Raw genomic sequence first — 15948 nt, forward strand, 5'->3', positions numbered from 1 at the left:
TTTGGTGAGAAGGAGGTCATTGGTTGACCAATGTCAAGTTACTTAGTGGCTGAGGCAGAAACCAGATTATAGAGGGTCAAGGAGGTAATCGGAGAAGTGGAAGTTGAGGTGGCAGGTGTCAAAAGCCCATTTCAGGAGTTTGGACGGCAATGGTAGGTCACAGTTGGGACAATAATAAAGAAGTGCAGTGGAACTGAGACTTTTTTTCGATAAGGCAGGTGTGGGCATGTTTGAAATTAGAGAGAGGGGAGGCATCAGATCATGAGTGGTTGAAGATGGCTGTCATGGAGGGAAGAAGAGTGGACATTTTTACAATGTGTGAAGGGATAGGGTCAGATGCTTGGGGGAAGGGGTAGATTTTGAAAGCAGGTGGTGATTTCCTCTTGATTGACAGATTAGAAACATGAGCTAGTAGATGATAGGTGGGATAAGAGGGAGCTGGGGGCATGAAAGAGGAAATTTTCTAGGGGGCAGGATTTATGCATATTTGAGATGCCAGCAAGACATCCATGTAGAGATATTAGACTCCTAGGGTTATACTACTCCAAAAGACACTCAGGAATTTGCCATGCAGGCCTTGGGATAAATTGCACCATTATCAATGACTGAAACCCTTCAGGCCTCTTCTTTACCCCTCTTAGCATGTTCTTACTGAGATTAGAAGACTGACTTTCAGTCAGTCCAGTATTTAGACTGCTCAACTTGGACAACAGAGAAGGTATGTTCTTTCTCACGGTGCAGCTTATTAGGCATGAGATCCCCAGGGGTTTCACATCCAATTAATTTCACAGGGGTGACTATCACCATTTGCAGTTTTCCAGAAGAGAAGTCTTCAGACTCCACCTCAGCTGCAAATGTTGTAGTTTTTCTCTGTCTAGGAGTTCCAGAAATCAACCAGTCCGCCCAGAATGTGGAGCATATGTTCTTGTAGAGCCCCATTTTAAGAAAAACTCACATTGTAGCATTCATTTGTTTGGACATCGTGTCCATGAGCATATTACACATAGGGACCCAACCACTCCTTCCAACACCACATCCCACTGATTCCGAAACATAACTTTCTTTAATTCCCTTAACAGAATTCTAGAAAAAAATGTGTAAACAAAGCCTGCCATGCTGAAGAACTCAAATGTATTGAGTTGAATTCCCAGTCCCTTAGGATGAACCAAAATCAAACAATCAATCAGTGACATTTATTGAGCATTCACTGTGCATAAAGCACTATACTAAATGTTTGGAAGAGTACCATAGAGGAAGTAGACATGCTCCCTGCTCTCAGTGCCTTCAAGGAGCTCACAATCTAGCCACGGGAGATACTAACACAATTAGAGGTAGAAGAAGCAACAGAGTTTAAAGATAGAGACGTTGGAGCCAGGTGCTGTAAGGACAGGGTGGGGTGAGTATCTAAGTACAAAGGTGGCATGGAAGGTTGAAAGAATATTCATTCATTCATTCAGTCGTATTGATTGAGCTCTTACTGTGTGCAGAGCACTGTATTAAGTGCTTGGGAAGTACAGTTCAGCAACAAATAGAGACATTCGCTGCCCACAGTGGGCTCACAGTTGGGAAGTACTATTCAGCAACAAATAGAGACAATCCCTGCCCACATTGGGCTTACAGTCTAGAAGAAGAAAGTGGAGAGGTGAGAGGGAAAACTTCCTGAAGAAGATTTGATTTTAGTAGGACTTTGAAGATGGGGAGATTGGTGGTCTGACAGATATTACGTGGGTGGGAGTTCCAGGCGGAAGGGAAGATGTGAGCAAAGAGCCTAATAGATGAGATAGAGAGCAATGAGAGAGTTGGTGTTAAAGAAGCAAAATGTGCGGGGTGGATCGTAGTGGGAGAGAGGTGAGGTTAGGGAGGAGGGGGAGAGCTGACTAAGTACCTGAAAATCAGTGTCTAGGAGTTTCTGTCATTATATGGATAGCACAGTGATACGTTCTCTGCTTTTTAATGGAAATGAATCATGGAATTTAGGGGTGTTGGAAACTGTTTTTCCCTTTTAGATGGATAAGCTTGAGGATATGATATTTGCAAGAGGGACATGCAAAACTGATAGGCTACCAAAATAATTTTCCGTTGAACCCCGGGATAATTCGGGTCATAGACCTTTGGGAAATTCAGCTGGCTGCCAAATAAAAACTGTAATGACAATATGTATCCCACAGAAATGCACAATAGCCTAGAAATTTGCAGCTATGGCTAAAATCTGGGTTAGTAATGAGGGGCCTCGTGATGATTGTGTGATGCTGCCTAGTGCACCCAAAGGAGGCAGGTAATATACAAAATATAATATACACGATGGTTTGCTCATTACATGCTATTCTGATCTGCACTCTCAATGAAAGCATACATCAAAATTGGCTGGTTCCACATCACTGACTTTTCTTTTCCACCACCACTGCTCTGTCCGTAGTAACATAACACCCTAATGGTTCTGGCCAATGGTCTCTAATGTTATTTTCAGGCAACACTGAGATCAGGGGACCCTCTACTTCAGTATTCCTCTAGCCCAGATGGAAATGTAGGAGGAAGGCAAGCTGGGGAAGAGAAAGGCAATGGAATGGCAAAAATGATGGTGACAAGGAAAATAGTTTTCCCCTCAAAACTCTATGCTGTGAAAGTCAGCTCCTGAAGTGCCTGAGTGTCCTGGAAATAACGAGACCTACAGGACTATCACTTATGGATCCCCATTCCTTAAAATAATAATTTAGGTCCCTAAGGGCTGGATAACAGTCTGAAAGGGTAAGGCTTAATTATAAGTGGTATTTTTTATGGTATGTGCTAAGCACGTATTAAGTGCCAGGCACTGTACTAAGCACTGGGTTAGACACAAGTTAATCAGGTTGGACAAAGTTACTGTCCCACAGAGAGCTCACAGTCTTAATCCCCATTTAACAGATGAGGTAACTGAGGCTCAGAGAAGTCAAGTGACTTGCCCAAGGTCACGCAGCAGACAAGTGGCAGAGTCGGGATTAGAATCCAGGTCCTTCTGACTCCCAGGCCCATGCTCTATCCACTAGACTGTACTGCTTTGTTAAGTGCCTACTGTCTGCCAATCACTGTACCAAGTGCTAGAGTAGATATGAGCTACTCAAACTGATCATGCTGTTACCACAACAGTGAAAAAATAGATGCTCTTTGGATTTGTACATTCCGTCTCTTTTCCACATATTGCATTGTCTAAACTGCCATTCACAATGATATAACATTTCAAAAAGGTAATATTCTCATGGTTCTCCTCTTACCCCTCTAACTGCTCCATCTTGGTTTCTTTCATTGGCTCTTCTTCTGCCTCCCACCTCCTAACTGTGGGTGTCCCTCAAGGTTCTGAGTCTTCTCTTCTCTCTTTTCATTCACTTCCTTGTGAGCTCATCCACTCTCATAGATAAATACTACCACCATGCAGATGAAACCCAAATCTAGCTCACTAGCCTCTACCCATCCCCTTCCATGCAATCACACATCCTCTCCTGCCTCCAGGACATGTTCACAGAGACATCTGGTGAAGACCTTGATCGCAGTATGTCCAAAACTAAACACCTCATCTTTCCTCCCAAAGGTCTACAGCGTGCAAATCTTGGCCTTATTCTTGACTTTCCCCTCTCTTTCAATGCTCTTATCCCATCTGCCACCAAATCCTATCAGTTTTTCCTCCTCTCCCGGCTTGGCTGTTGTATCAATTTCCTTGTTGATCTCCTTGCTTCTAGTCTCTCCTCTGTTCCCTTCATATTTCATTCCACTGCCCATAGCATTTTTTCTAAAATGTCACTGTTCACCCATTGCCTCACTTCTTAAAAACCTCAAATAATTTCCTATTCCTCTCTGCATCAAGCAGAAACTCCTGACCATTGGCATCAAGACATTCAATCAGCTCTCTCCCTCCTACTTATCTATCCACTCTCTTCTCCCATTACATCCCAGCTCAAACTCTTTGTTCCTTCTCCTTGTGCCTCATTCTCATCTCTCTTGTCTGACTTCCTGCACATTCTCTCCCCTTCCTCCACTTTAAATTCCTTCTGAAATCACTTCTCCTTCAGGAGAACTTCCGTGATTGATTTCCAATCTTCCCAGCTGGTGCTCCTTCTACTGCCATAACTTAGCATACCCTAAACACTAGCTCATGTACTTATCCCCATTTCCTTCTTCCTTCTAGCTGTGATTTATTTCAGGGTCTCTCTCCCCTACTAGATTGGAAATTTACAGTGCCATGATTTTTCTCCACATTTTACCATCAGTGTCCATGTTCCCTGAGAATCAATTTATATGACGTTGATATTTCCGGGATGAGTCTGCCTGAACCATTAACTAATCTTCATTTTCACTGGCATGCATATGTATGGCTAATTGTGACATAGTGTTTTAGTCTTAGACATAGATGAAGAGTCATTGTGCACTTTGATTTAATGTAGGATTTCTGTTTCAGAAGTAGGCAAGGGGTCATTAGCTGCTCGCTGATGCTTATGGACAGATAAGGGAAGGCCAGAGAGCAATAATAGGCTGATTGTGGCGCTCCTATCGACATGACTTCATTCAGAACAGGGGAGACCGCTCCAGAAAAGGAGCATCTGCTACCTATTTTGGTAAGCTGCCCTTGACCACAAAGCCTCGTTTAGTTCAGTACATTGACTTTTTAGCTGGCTAGCTCACATGCAACAACTGTAATCTCTGATCAGATGACTGCTACCCTATTCTTCTGTGACATGTTATTAAAATATGATTTTTTTTGGTTTGGACAGGTTTTTGCTTAGCACAAGCAAGTTAAGGCTTACAAATCACAGTCCTCTGATGAACATAGTTTGGTTATGGGAGAAGTAAGGATTTTTAGGTCCCATTTTCTATTCCCCTTCCCCATTCAGGTACAGCAAAACATAATAATATTAAATAATAAATAATAAGAATAAGAATAATAAGAATAAATAAGAATACTCTAACACACAGGGCAACTGCAACCACCTCCTCTGTCATCTACTCATGCAGGACTTTAAATTAAATTTTTCCACCTAGGAGGCAATGTGCTTGGATTATTTTTCCAGTAAAGGGGATTGAGCTAAACTGCCTACACTCTCTCACCCAATCTGTCTATGATAGGCAGCCCACATTTGGAGATGACTGGCCAGATTTGATCTTCATACCCTCTCAACATCAGACACTTCTGGCCTAGCGGAAAGAGCACGAGCCTGGGAAATTGAGGACCTGGGTTCTAATCCCAATTCCACCACTTGCAATCTGTGAGACCTTGGACATGTTCGTGGCTCAGTGGAAAGAGCTCAGGCTTTGGAGTCAGAGGTCATGGGTTTGAATCCCGGATCCGCCAATTGTCAGCTGTGTGACTTTGGGTAAGTCACTTAACTTCTCTGTGCCTCAGTTACCTCATCTGTAAAATGGGGATGAAGACTGTGAGCCCCCAGTGGGACAACCTGATCACCTCGTAACATCCCCAGTGCTTAGAGCAGTGTTATGCACATAGTAAGTGCTTAATAAATGTCATCATTATTATTATTATTGCATGTCACTTCTCCATGCCTCCATTTCTTCATCTCTAAAATAGAGTTTAAAAATCTGTTCCCTTCCTGCTTAGATAAATTTATTGAGCACTGCTATTTATTGAGCACTTATTGTGTGCAAAACAGGACAGTAAGCACTTGGGAGAGTATAAAAGAGTTGGTAGACACTTTCCTTACCCATGATGAGGTCACTGTCTGGGGGGAAACAGACATTAATATAAATAAATTAATTAAATTACAGTTATGTACATAAGTGCTCTGGGGCTGAGGGAGAGGTGAATAAAGGGTGCAAATCCAAATGCAAGGGTGATGCAGAAGGAAGTGGGAGAAGTGGAAATGAGGGCTTATTTGGGAAGAAGGCCTCTTGAAGGGGATGTGTTTTTAATAAGGCTTTGAAGATGGGGAGAGTGAACATCTGTTGGATATAAAGAGGGAGGGCATTCTAGGACAGAAGTAGGATGTGGGCAAGGGATCGACAGTGAGATTGAACAAGATTGAGGTACAGAGAGTAGGATGGCAGGAGAGGAATGAAGAGTGCGGGCTGGGTTGTAGTAGGAGAGTAGCGAGGTGAGGTAGGAGGAGCCAAGGGGATTGAATGCATTAAAGCCTGTAGTAAAAAGTTCCTGTTTGATATGGAGGTGGCTAAGCATCCATTGGACGTTCTTAAGCAGTGGGAAAACACTCCTCAAGAAACGGTTTTGTAGAAAGATGATCAAGGCAGCAGAGTGAAATGGGGAGAGACAGAAGGCAGGGAGGTCAGTGTGTATCTTTTATCTATCTCAGGTCTCAGTACAGTGTTTAGCACTTAAATACCACAAATGAAAAGCAGCATGGCCTAGTGGAAAGAGTATGAACCTGGGAGTCAGAGGACCTGAGTTCTAATCCCAGCTTTGATAACTGCTTGCTGTTTGACCTTGGGCAAATCACTTAACTTCTCTGTGCCAAAGTCACCTCATCTACAAAATGGGGATTAAATCCTCCTCCCTCCAATTTAGATTGTGAGCCCCATGTGGGACACGGACTGTGTCCAACATAATAATAATAATAGCATTCTTCTAGACTGTGAGCCCACTGTTGGGTAGGGACTGTCTCTATATGTTGCCAACTTGTACTTCCCAAGTGCTTAGTACAGTGCTCTGCATACAGTAAGCACTCAATAAATATGATTGAATGAATTGAATGAATGAAATTTGTTAAGCACTTACTCTGTGCAAAGCACTGTTCTAAGCGCTGGGGGGATACTAGGTGATCAGGTTATCCCACTTGGGGCTCACAGTCCTAATCCCCATTTTTCAGATGAGGTAACTGAGGCACAGAGAGGTTAAGTGACTTGCCCAAAGTCACACAGCTGATAAGTGGCAGCTGAGATTAGAACCCACAACCTCTGAGTCCCAAGTCCACTGAGCCATGCTGCTTCTCAACATGACAACCTTATATCTACCCCAGTGCTTAGAAGAATGCTTGACACATAGTAAGCACTTAACAAATCCCACGAAAAATAGCATTTTTATGTCATTTTTGAGCATGGCACTTGTAAGAATATTGACGTAGTAGCAGTAACAGAAGGAATAATAGCAGTAGTAGTATTAGTAATGATATTTACTTGGCATCAAGAACAAACTTCTTAGCAATGGCTTTGTGGAACTCAGTCAGCACCCCAATCTTACCTTACCTCATTGATCTACTTTTATCTTATCTCATTAATCATTGAGAAGTGGAAAGTGGAAAGAGCCCAGGCTTGAGAGTCAGAGGTCATGGGTTCTAATCTTGGCTCTTCCACTTGTCAGCTCTGAGACTTTGGGCTAGTCGCTTAACTTCTCTGTGCCTCAGTTACCTCATCTGGAAAATGGGGATTAAAATTGTGAGCCCCACGTGGGACAACCTGATTACTTTGCATCTACCCCCATGCTTAGGATAGTGCCTGGCACATAGTAAGTGCTTAACAAATACCATCATTATTATTATAATTATTATTACTACAACTCAGTCTGCACACTTCAATTCTCTAGCACAAACCCGCTCACTGTACCTTGATCTTATCTATCTCGCAGAAAACCCTTTGCCCACATTCTCCCTCTAGCTAGGGACTCCCTCCCCCTTCATAAGTGACAGACCACATTCCAAGGCAGTCCTAACACCACACCTTCTCCAAGAAGCCTTCCCAATTAAAACCTCACTTCCCCTTTTTGCTCTTCCTTCTGTTCCACTTGTGCACTAAGGTCTATAACCCTTAAGCACTTTGATTTTCATCCCCCTACCACACCACTTATGTACATACCCATCTGTAATTTAATTTTAATGCCTGTCTTCCCCTGCAGTTTGTAAGCTCCTTGTAAGCAAGGATAATGTCTACCTATTGTACTCTCCCAAGTGCATATGCAGTGCTCTGCACACAGTACCTACTCCATAAATACTACTGATTGACTGAGTGATTAATTATTTATTGAGCACTTATGGAGTATAACGAAAGGGCAACAGAAGCACAAAGCAGGCTCCCTACCCGCAAGAAGCTTACATTCTAAGGAGTCCTTTACAATTGATTTATGAAAAATCTGGGATTGTTGAATTGAAAAAATTAAGAAAAATGGGTAACTCTAGGGACTTAGGTGATCCAGCCTGAATAACCCAGTAAATAAACTTGAGGGAAAGTGGGGTCTTTCCAAAGTCCCTCCCATCCTTTGCCGTTTTGCCTTCAGGACTCCTTTCTCCTTTCTAGCCAGAAGAATATATTCCCAATGATTTTCACATTCAGTCCTCCCATTCCAGTCCCTTTCAGCCTCTGCCCAGGGGCAGGGCAGGTTAGGCAGCTACAGGCTGGCAGGGTCACTGCAAAAACTCTTTCCAGCCCTTGGGAGGCTCTCGGTATAGATGTAACTCTTTTTCCTCTGCTAGACTAAGTGATTCAACAGGGAACAATGAGCAACATTCCCAAGTTGGATGTAGTACTGTAACTATCTAAGGCCCCCTAATACTAGAGTGTATATTTCTCTAGTCACTTCATCTCCATTAATTTCTTTCTCCTTTAAAAAATTATGTAGGGAAGGCCTTGGAGAAAAGCAAATGAATCCAACATCTTCACTGCTATGTTAATAGAGGGAAAGAGAAAACAACATTCCTTTGCTGCAAGACAGGACATTGAGTATGCATGTTTGAATATGTGTAGGGGTTTTTTTTTTTTGTGTGTGTGTGTGTGTGTGTCTATGTCTGTGAATGTTTCCAAGAAGCTTGGTGGTCATTTCCTTGCTTGCTTTAGCCTGCAGACAGCTCTTAGGGTAAGCTGATGAATCCTTGTATCCCTATTCCTTTAACATGGTCCTATGCTGATACCAGGCATATTCAGAGAAATATTTTTAGAGGGAAAACCAGTTTGGGCAATTAGGAAAATTGATGAAATAATTCAAGCAAATCTAAGGTAAATGAACTGATGTCTGAAAATTATATATATATATAGAGAGAGAGCCTATATTTAATCCGTAATAGCTATATTTGGATTTGTGAGTGCAAGTGTTTCCCAATCCTTCCACAAACTGAGGTCTGACAAATCGGACTGGGTGGGGAAGCCTAGGGAAGAAATATGAGAAAATTCAAAAAAAATTGAGATCACATGACTGCTTGACTATTTAGTTCTACAGAATGCAATATGCTATGATTAAAAGAGTCCTGTGGAAGATTATTATCTTTTGGCACCAATTTAATAAGTTCCATAAAACAAAAATTATCAGCTTTGCACAGGGTGGATAAATTTTTCCCATGAGGGTGTCCAATAAAACTGGAACATCCTGAACATAAAGGATATCTTCTTCCTGGATGGAGGACAGGGCTATGTTTAATGGCTTAAGGAGGAAGGATTTTTTTCCTTCCGAAGTGGAGGAGGATCTAGTAGATGCCAAAACCTGGGGCTCACGTGTATCCTTATACCAATATGTGAAATGAACAGGAAGATAAATGAAAAAATGCTTGTTAATTGGGATTATTGAAAATCAGGCAAATCGGCAATAAGAGTCCCTCAGCCATCTGCAACTTAAGAAAGCATTATGCGTATGTGTAAGGGCTCTGGGAATGTCTGGAAAAGTTTATCTTCTGGCGCTCACTCTGCAGCTTTTGGAAGAGCCAGAGATAGAAGAGAGAAAACAGATTCCGCACTCACCCCCTATTACCCATTTAGAATTTAAAATAAATAATGAAACTAAATCCAATTCAAGTTCTGGGGTCTGACCTAGAACCTGGACCCTTTTCTGGACCGCTGAAACACATTTTGCAGCTGCAAGAAAATACCAGCAGATAAATTAACCCGATAGAAGGCTGGGTGGCAGTTTCTGTTGTCCACTTGGCCAGCAAGCATCCAGAGGCTTGTCTTTTAGCTAGGAAGAATTGATGGAGCAAAGGTCCTTTTTAGCTCAAGAGCATGGTGAGTCTAGCGAAGGTGGAAAACTTCCTTCATGAAAGGAAACCTCCATCTTCAAAACAACCGGATGATTTTAAAAGCTAATAATAACGCGGGGGTCCCTCTCTACCACAGCTGTTTCTCAACATCACTATGTTTTCAATAGGAAAAAAAAGTTACAGCACACTTCAAACAGACCAGTCCATTCGAGATAATTAAAGCTTACATTTACTGAAGGAGGCAGCAGTTCGAAAATGTCAGTGTTTTGGCTGAGTCACAGAGAAAACGGCAATCCTTCTTTTTCTTTTCGTTCTTGGAGCTCTAAGACCCATGGAAGTATTCATCTCAGAACACACGAATCTAGGCCCTTAGTTCTCACAAATGGAAATGTGTTAGAACTCCGGGGGCTGATACTTTCTGTCAGATTCATTTGGACCAGGCGTGTTTCTTAAGTATGCTTATGGCACCTATAATCAAAACCCTTAAATTGCCTGTCGAACCACTGAAGACTCACATCCAGAAACTAGCCTTTTGGCCAAACGCGAGAAAGAAAATGACCATGGAGAAACACAGGGCAAAGAACTAAAACATGTTGGATTACCCAACCCATCTGTAAAAGGCCAAAACTCCAATTAAAAACCCATCATATTTTTGGCTCTTTTCATTAACCAAGGTATTGCCCGTTGAGTATGGTTAGACTGAGCCTTGGGTTCAGTAACTTCAAAAGGAAAAAACATGCTGGGTCATATTAAGCCCTTGGGAAGTCTAAATACGGCTCCCAAATGGTAGTTTTCACGTCCAACTATACCATCAGACCCTCGTGTGAGGCTTATTCTCTACTGTGCTTCCCTGTGGAAGTGCAGAAAGAATGACGATGATACTTCTTAACTAGCACCCTGAAGAGCCTTCACTGGAGATAAATGGCTTGTAGCCACATGGCCTGAGGTCCTACCTCTCCACCAAAGCCTTGGGAGTCTATCACCTGCTCTCACTCTCTGGCTCCATCATCAAGACCTGACCCAATCCAGCAAAATGGCAGAAAACGCTGTTATAGCACATAACTGGTGCTAAGCAGGGCTCTGCTTTTGCACTTCAACAGAATGAAAACTGTCCTTTGAAATATAATGTACCCCAGCTTTTAATTATTGTCATTTTATCATCGTTGGTTAATTTATTGTCTCTGAATTATTTATTACGTGGATTTTCCCCCGGTCCTCAGACTCTTCACTCTCCGCCCTCTTTATAGACTGCCCCAGAGTCAAACTGAAAGGCCACTGTGCTAAAGGAGAGAAAGATTGCAGAGGAGAACACCTGTGTGGGAGGAGAATGGGGAAAGGAAGAAATCAAGAGAAATATGGATGGGAGAGACCGGGGGAAGAGTCATGTTTGTCTGCATATTTGCACCGATCAGCTGACAGTTGAGCCATTGAGAAAGAGGCAGAGGGCTTGCCCCTGCCTACTGTCAATTCAGGTTCTTCCAGGCTTCAGTTGGATGTGAGCTGTGAGGCTTAGTGGATAGAGCAGAGGCCTGGGAGTCAGAATTCCTGGGTTCTAATCCCAGCTCTGTCACGTGTCTGCTCTGTGACCTTAGGCAAGTCCCTTCACTTCTCCGGACCTTAGTTACCTCATCTGTAAAAAATGGGAATTAAGAATGTGAGCTCAGTGTGGGGCGGGGACAGTGTCCAACCTGATTACTCTGTATCTATTCCAGCACTTAGAACAGTGCTTGGAGCATAGTAAGCGCTTAACAAGTACCATAATAATAATTATTATTATTCTCTGGGCCTCAGTTCCCTCATCTGTAAAATGGGGATTATGATTGTGAGCCCCATATGGGACAGAGATTGTGTCCCAACTGAGTAACTTTTATCTACCCCAGCTCTCAGAACTGTGCTTGGCACACAGTAAGCACTTAACAAATATTATTATTATTATTATCATTTAAGGAGTTTGGGGGTAAGGGTGGGCCAGAAAGGGAATGGAGAATTATGGCAAGGAGGGAGAGGCATGAGGCTGCCTTAGTTCCTTCCTGTGTTTAAGGGGCCAGGAGGGCATTCAGCAGGGTGTGTCAAGAATTAAATGGATGTGCTAAATCTCCAGTCTTAATTCCCATTTTATAGATGATTTAACTGAGGCACTGAAAAGCTAAGTAACTTGCCCAAGGTCATGCATATCCTTCTACTCTGTTTCTCCTCTCTATAATGTATTATAATGTGTTTCCTCAAGGACTTAGTACAGTGCTCTGCACACAGTAAGCACTCCATAAATATGATTGAATGAAAGATTGTCAAGCCCTCAAGGGCAGGTATTGACCAGCTCTATTGTATTGTACTGTCCCAATAGTGTATTGTACTTGCTCAATAAATACTACTGATTGATTAATTAATTCATTCAATCATTCAGTCGTAGTTATTGAGCACTTACTGTGTGCAGAGCACTGTACTAAGTGCTTGGAAAGTACAATTTGGCAACAGATAGAGACAGTCCCTACTAATTGACTGACAATAAATATGAAGAAAATCAGTTAGGTGCCGGGGGTACTCAGAATCTCATATGCATCCAAAGATGTTTACTGGTAACAAATGATTTAATGCTGTTCCCAATCTCTGCTTCATACACTAGCCTATGCTTCTTGGACAAAGACATGGATAAAATTTTAAAAGGCCAGTATGGCTTTTGGGATACTGACAGAGATGGGAAAGATAAAAGCTGCAGGCTTTAAGCAAAACTCTAAATATTTTTAGTGGCAATGCATTCCAACCATCTATATTTCTATGAGACCTCGACCTACTGTAGAAAACACATCCGATTTTTGGAACTATTTCACCAGCATCATCTAAGTCTAGCCTCAACAACAACATCAAGTGGCAGGATAAGATTACCAGTTGCTTCCTGGAAAGGAGTTGGCTTATGAGCACTGTGCAATGCTCATAGAAAGGGGTGAGGAGAACGGATGATCACTGGGTATGCAAGCAGTAAACTGAAAGGAGGCATAGGCAAGTGAGAAAGGAAGACTAAACAGTTTGAAGATATAGTGGAGCAAATTCTGAAACAAAATGGCAGAGCACTGTACAGATGGGAAGTCAATGGTAAAGCCTGGCAGACAGTAATGAGGAAGAGGAATTGCTTTCCTTGAGCAGAGATTTTGCAAGAGAATTTTGAAAACAAAGAGAGCTTCTCTATCAGACAAATTAATCAGCTAAACAAGGTGCTACTTTCATATGCACCCAAGGTAGAAGCAGTATTGATCACCCATCAGTCTTTTCAGCCATGCTAGGATGCATAGATTTCTCATAAGTGTCATCTTTAACAATGAGGTATCTCTGTAATCATTTATACGAATGGGAATATGCCATTTGATATTTCATTAATCAGGGTCAATATATTAAATTCTATGATGTTAATATTGCTTTTTAAGTAGTAAATGATTCTTGCTTAAGATGAAACAAATATTCCCCCAGAACAAGGTCTGCGGTATTAAAAATATATAATCCAGTAACTCTGTGGACCGTCCCTGGAAATCTATCCAGTATGATCTCTTCAAGTTTAATTCATTTAGGATTGTTCTATTAGATTAATGTGTCAAGTAACTAATACAGCACATTGGAGCCCCACCAAATACTGAAAGTTTGTATTGTTTATACCGGTTGTCATTATTAACAATAATAATAATTATAGTACTTGTTAATCATTAACTATGTGCCAACTATGGGTGACTGGTCTAAGCACTGGGGTAGATACAAGGTAATCAGGTTGGACACAGTCCCTGTCCCACAGGGGCCTCACAGTCTTAATCCCCATTTTACAGATGAGGTCACTGAGGCAATGAGAAGTTAAGTGACTTGCTCAAGGTCATACAGCAGGCATGTGGCAGAGCTGAGATGAGAACCCAGGACCTCCGACCCCTAGGTCTGTGTTAATCTATATTGGTAGATAACTTAAAAGACTGTAAATCATACAAAAGCAATTGAAGCTTACAGCAAATAGAATATATTTGTTTTGGACACCTTTAGCCCTTAATTAATCAAAACACATGGTACTTTACTGTTTTATCTTTAAACAATGTATATTTTCAAAGCCGTTGCTTATGAAAATAACTTCAGTTTAATTCTTGCTCTGTTTGCCATATGGATCCATAACTAAATACATAAAGCATTCCATAAAGAATTTCTTTATGATAAAGGACCTAAATTGAGGGTTAGTTCTGATAGAAATTTAGTCACATTACTGTGCATATGCATTATAACTATTATCTATTATTTCTTATATGAATGTTCAGCTTGTTCTCACAATTTGTAAATGAATTTGTCAGTATATCTGTTTGTCTCTTTCATTAGATGATAAATCCCTCAAGGGCAGTTCTATGTGTTTTGGATCTGGTGTACTCTCCCCAGCACTTAGTACAGTGCTTTATGTAAATCAGGCAGTTAATAAATGAAATTGCAATGAATTGCTTGCTTGACTCACCTTGAAAGATGTACATTTAAGAGTTAAATCAAGTTCTTCAGATTTGGTGTCACCAGAAAAAAATCTACATGGCAATGATCTCTCAGAAAATCGACAAAACCTGGATTCATATAATCATTCAAGGCTGGTTATATCCGCACACTCAATTGATCAAGATTTCACTACAATCACTGGAATGCTCAGTGGTGTCTGGCACTTTTAACTGCCCAGAAGATTTACTTCATCTCAACATGTCCAGATTATTACTGAGAGGACATACAACTAGAAGCAGCATGACCTTGGGCAAGTCACTTCACTTCTCTGGGTTCCCTCATCTGGAAAATGGGGATAAAGGCTGTGAGACCCATGTGGAACAGGGATTGTGTCCAACCTGATAATCTCATATCTTATATTTACTGATTGAAGGAAGCAATGCACTATGAATAGTGTGTGTGTGTGTGTGTGTGTGTGTGTGTGTGTGTGTGTGTGGTGTGTCTGTCTGTGCATGCTCAAGAGCTTAGGTGATGCAGATGTGCTGAAACGGCAGTTGATGTAGTAGTCTAGAGTTGAGAGATGAAAGAAGATTGAAGGCAGGCCTCCTGGAGGACATGTGATTTCAGAAGGGCTTTGCAGATGGGGAGAGCAGCGGTCTGTCAGCTGTAAAAGTGAAGGGATTCTGGCCATGAGCAAGAAGTTGGCAGTGAAAGAAACAAAAACAGGGCACAGTGAGTAGGTTGGCACACTTGGCTCCTCACAGCCCTCACTGGCTTTGCTTGTCATTGCTCATCAAGGAAAAAACTCCTCACAATATACTGCAGGCCTCTCCACCCACTCACCCCTCAGCCTCACATTTATCTGCTTCTTTTACCTGTTACTCTCCAATCTCCACTTTTCTTCCCTCCCAACCTAAACTTGTAGCTGGGCCTCCCTCTCACCTTTGCTTCTCACCCCCTCACATCACCCCCAGCTTAGACTGCTCTCCCTCCCCAAACTCGACAGAAGCAACAAGGATTTTGTCCCCACACAATAAAGTATTATCTCCTGGTCGTGTTTTAATGCAGATAATGTAAAAGAGTTTACTAATACCCTCAACAGTAAATGTGAAACAAATAATCAAAATCAAAAGCAAGTGCTTCATCTTCTGAATGATATCTGTAGCAAAAGGGAGGGATTGGTTATGGGAGAGAACAGTTGCCCATAATGTCCTGAAAATTAAAGCATGTGAGACTTTTTCAAACTCATCTCCTCCTTAAGAGGATAATTTTGGTGTTCAAAGCCAACTGTTACACAATACATCCAACAGATCGAATATCAGAAGTAGCTCTAAAGATTCTTGTATCTCCCATGAGATTTCACTGCTTCCCGAATCAGAGACAGGGAATTCTGAAAACCTTAGACTCTCCCAAACTCCAGTGAGCACAGTACTGGACAACACTGAAAAACCATACTTCTGAAAGAATCATTTTCCTTTAATAGAAATGCCACACACACATTGCTTCACAAGACTATGAAAAATATTATCTTTCTCCTAGCTCAGAAAGTACAGCTAAGAAAATAACCTGTTTCAGGAATCCAGTACAAATTGGTAAAAAAAAAAAAAAAAAATGATTG

At 41.7% G+C, this 15948-nt stretch overlaps 1 protein-coding gene across 2 annotated transcripts in view; it reads right to left on the reverse strand.

The window, feature by feature from the left end:
• Positions 1 to 15948, reverse strand: part of SMOC2 (SPARC related modular calcium binding 2) — a 242329-nt gene that overhangs the window by 117092 nt on the left and 109289 nt on the right. The window lies entirely within an intron of this gene.

The sequence above is a fragment of the Tachyglossus aculeatus genome, chromosome 2 (assembly GCF_015852505.1).
Source record: "Tachyglossus aculeatus isolate mTacAcu1 chromosome 2, mTacAcu1.pri, whole genome shotgun sequence".
NCBI classification, from domain to species: Eukaryota; Metazoa; Chordata; class Mammalia; order Monotremata; family Tachyglossidae; genus Tachyglossus; species Tachyglossus aculeatus.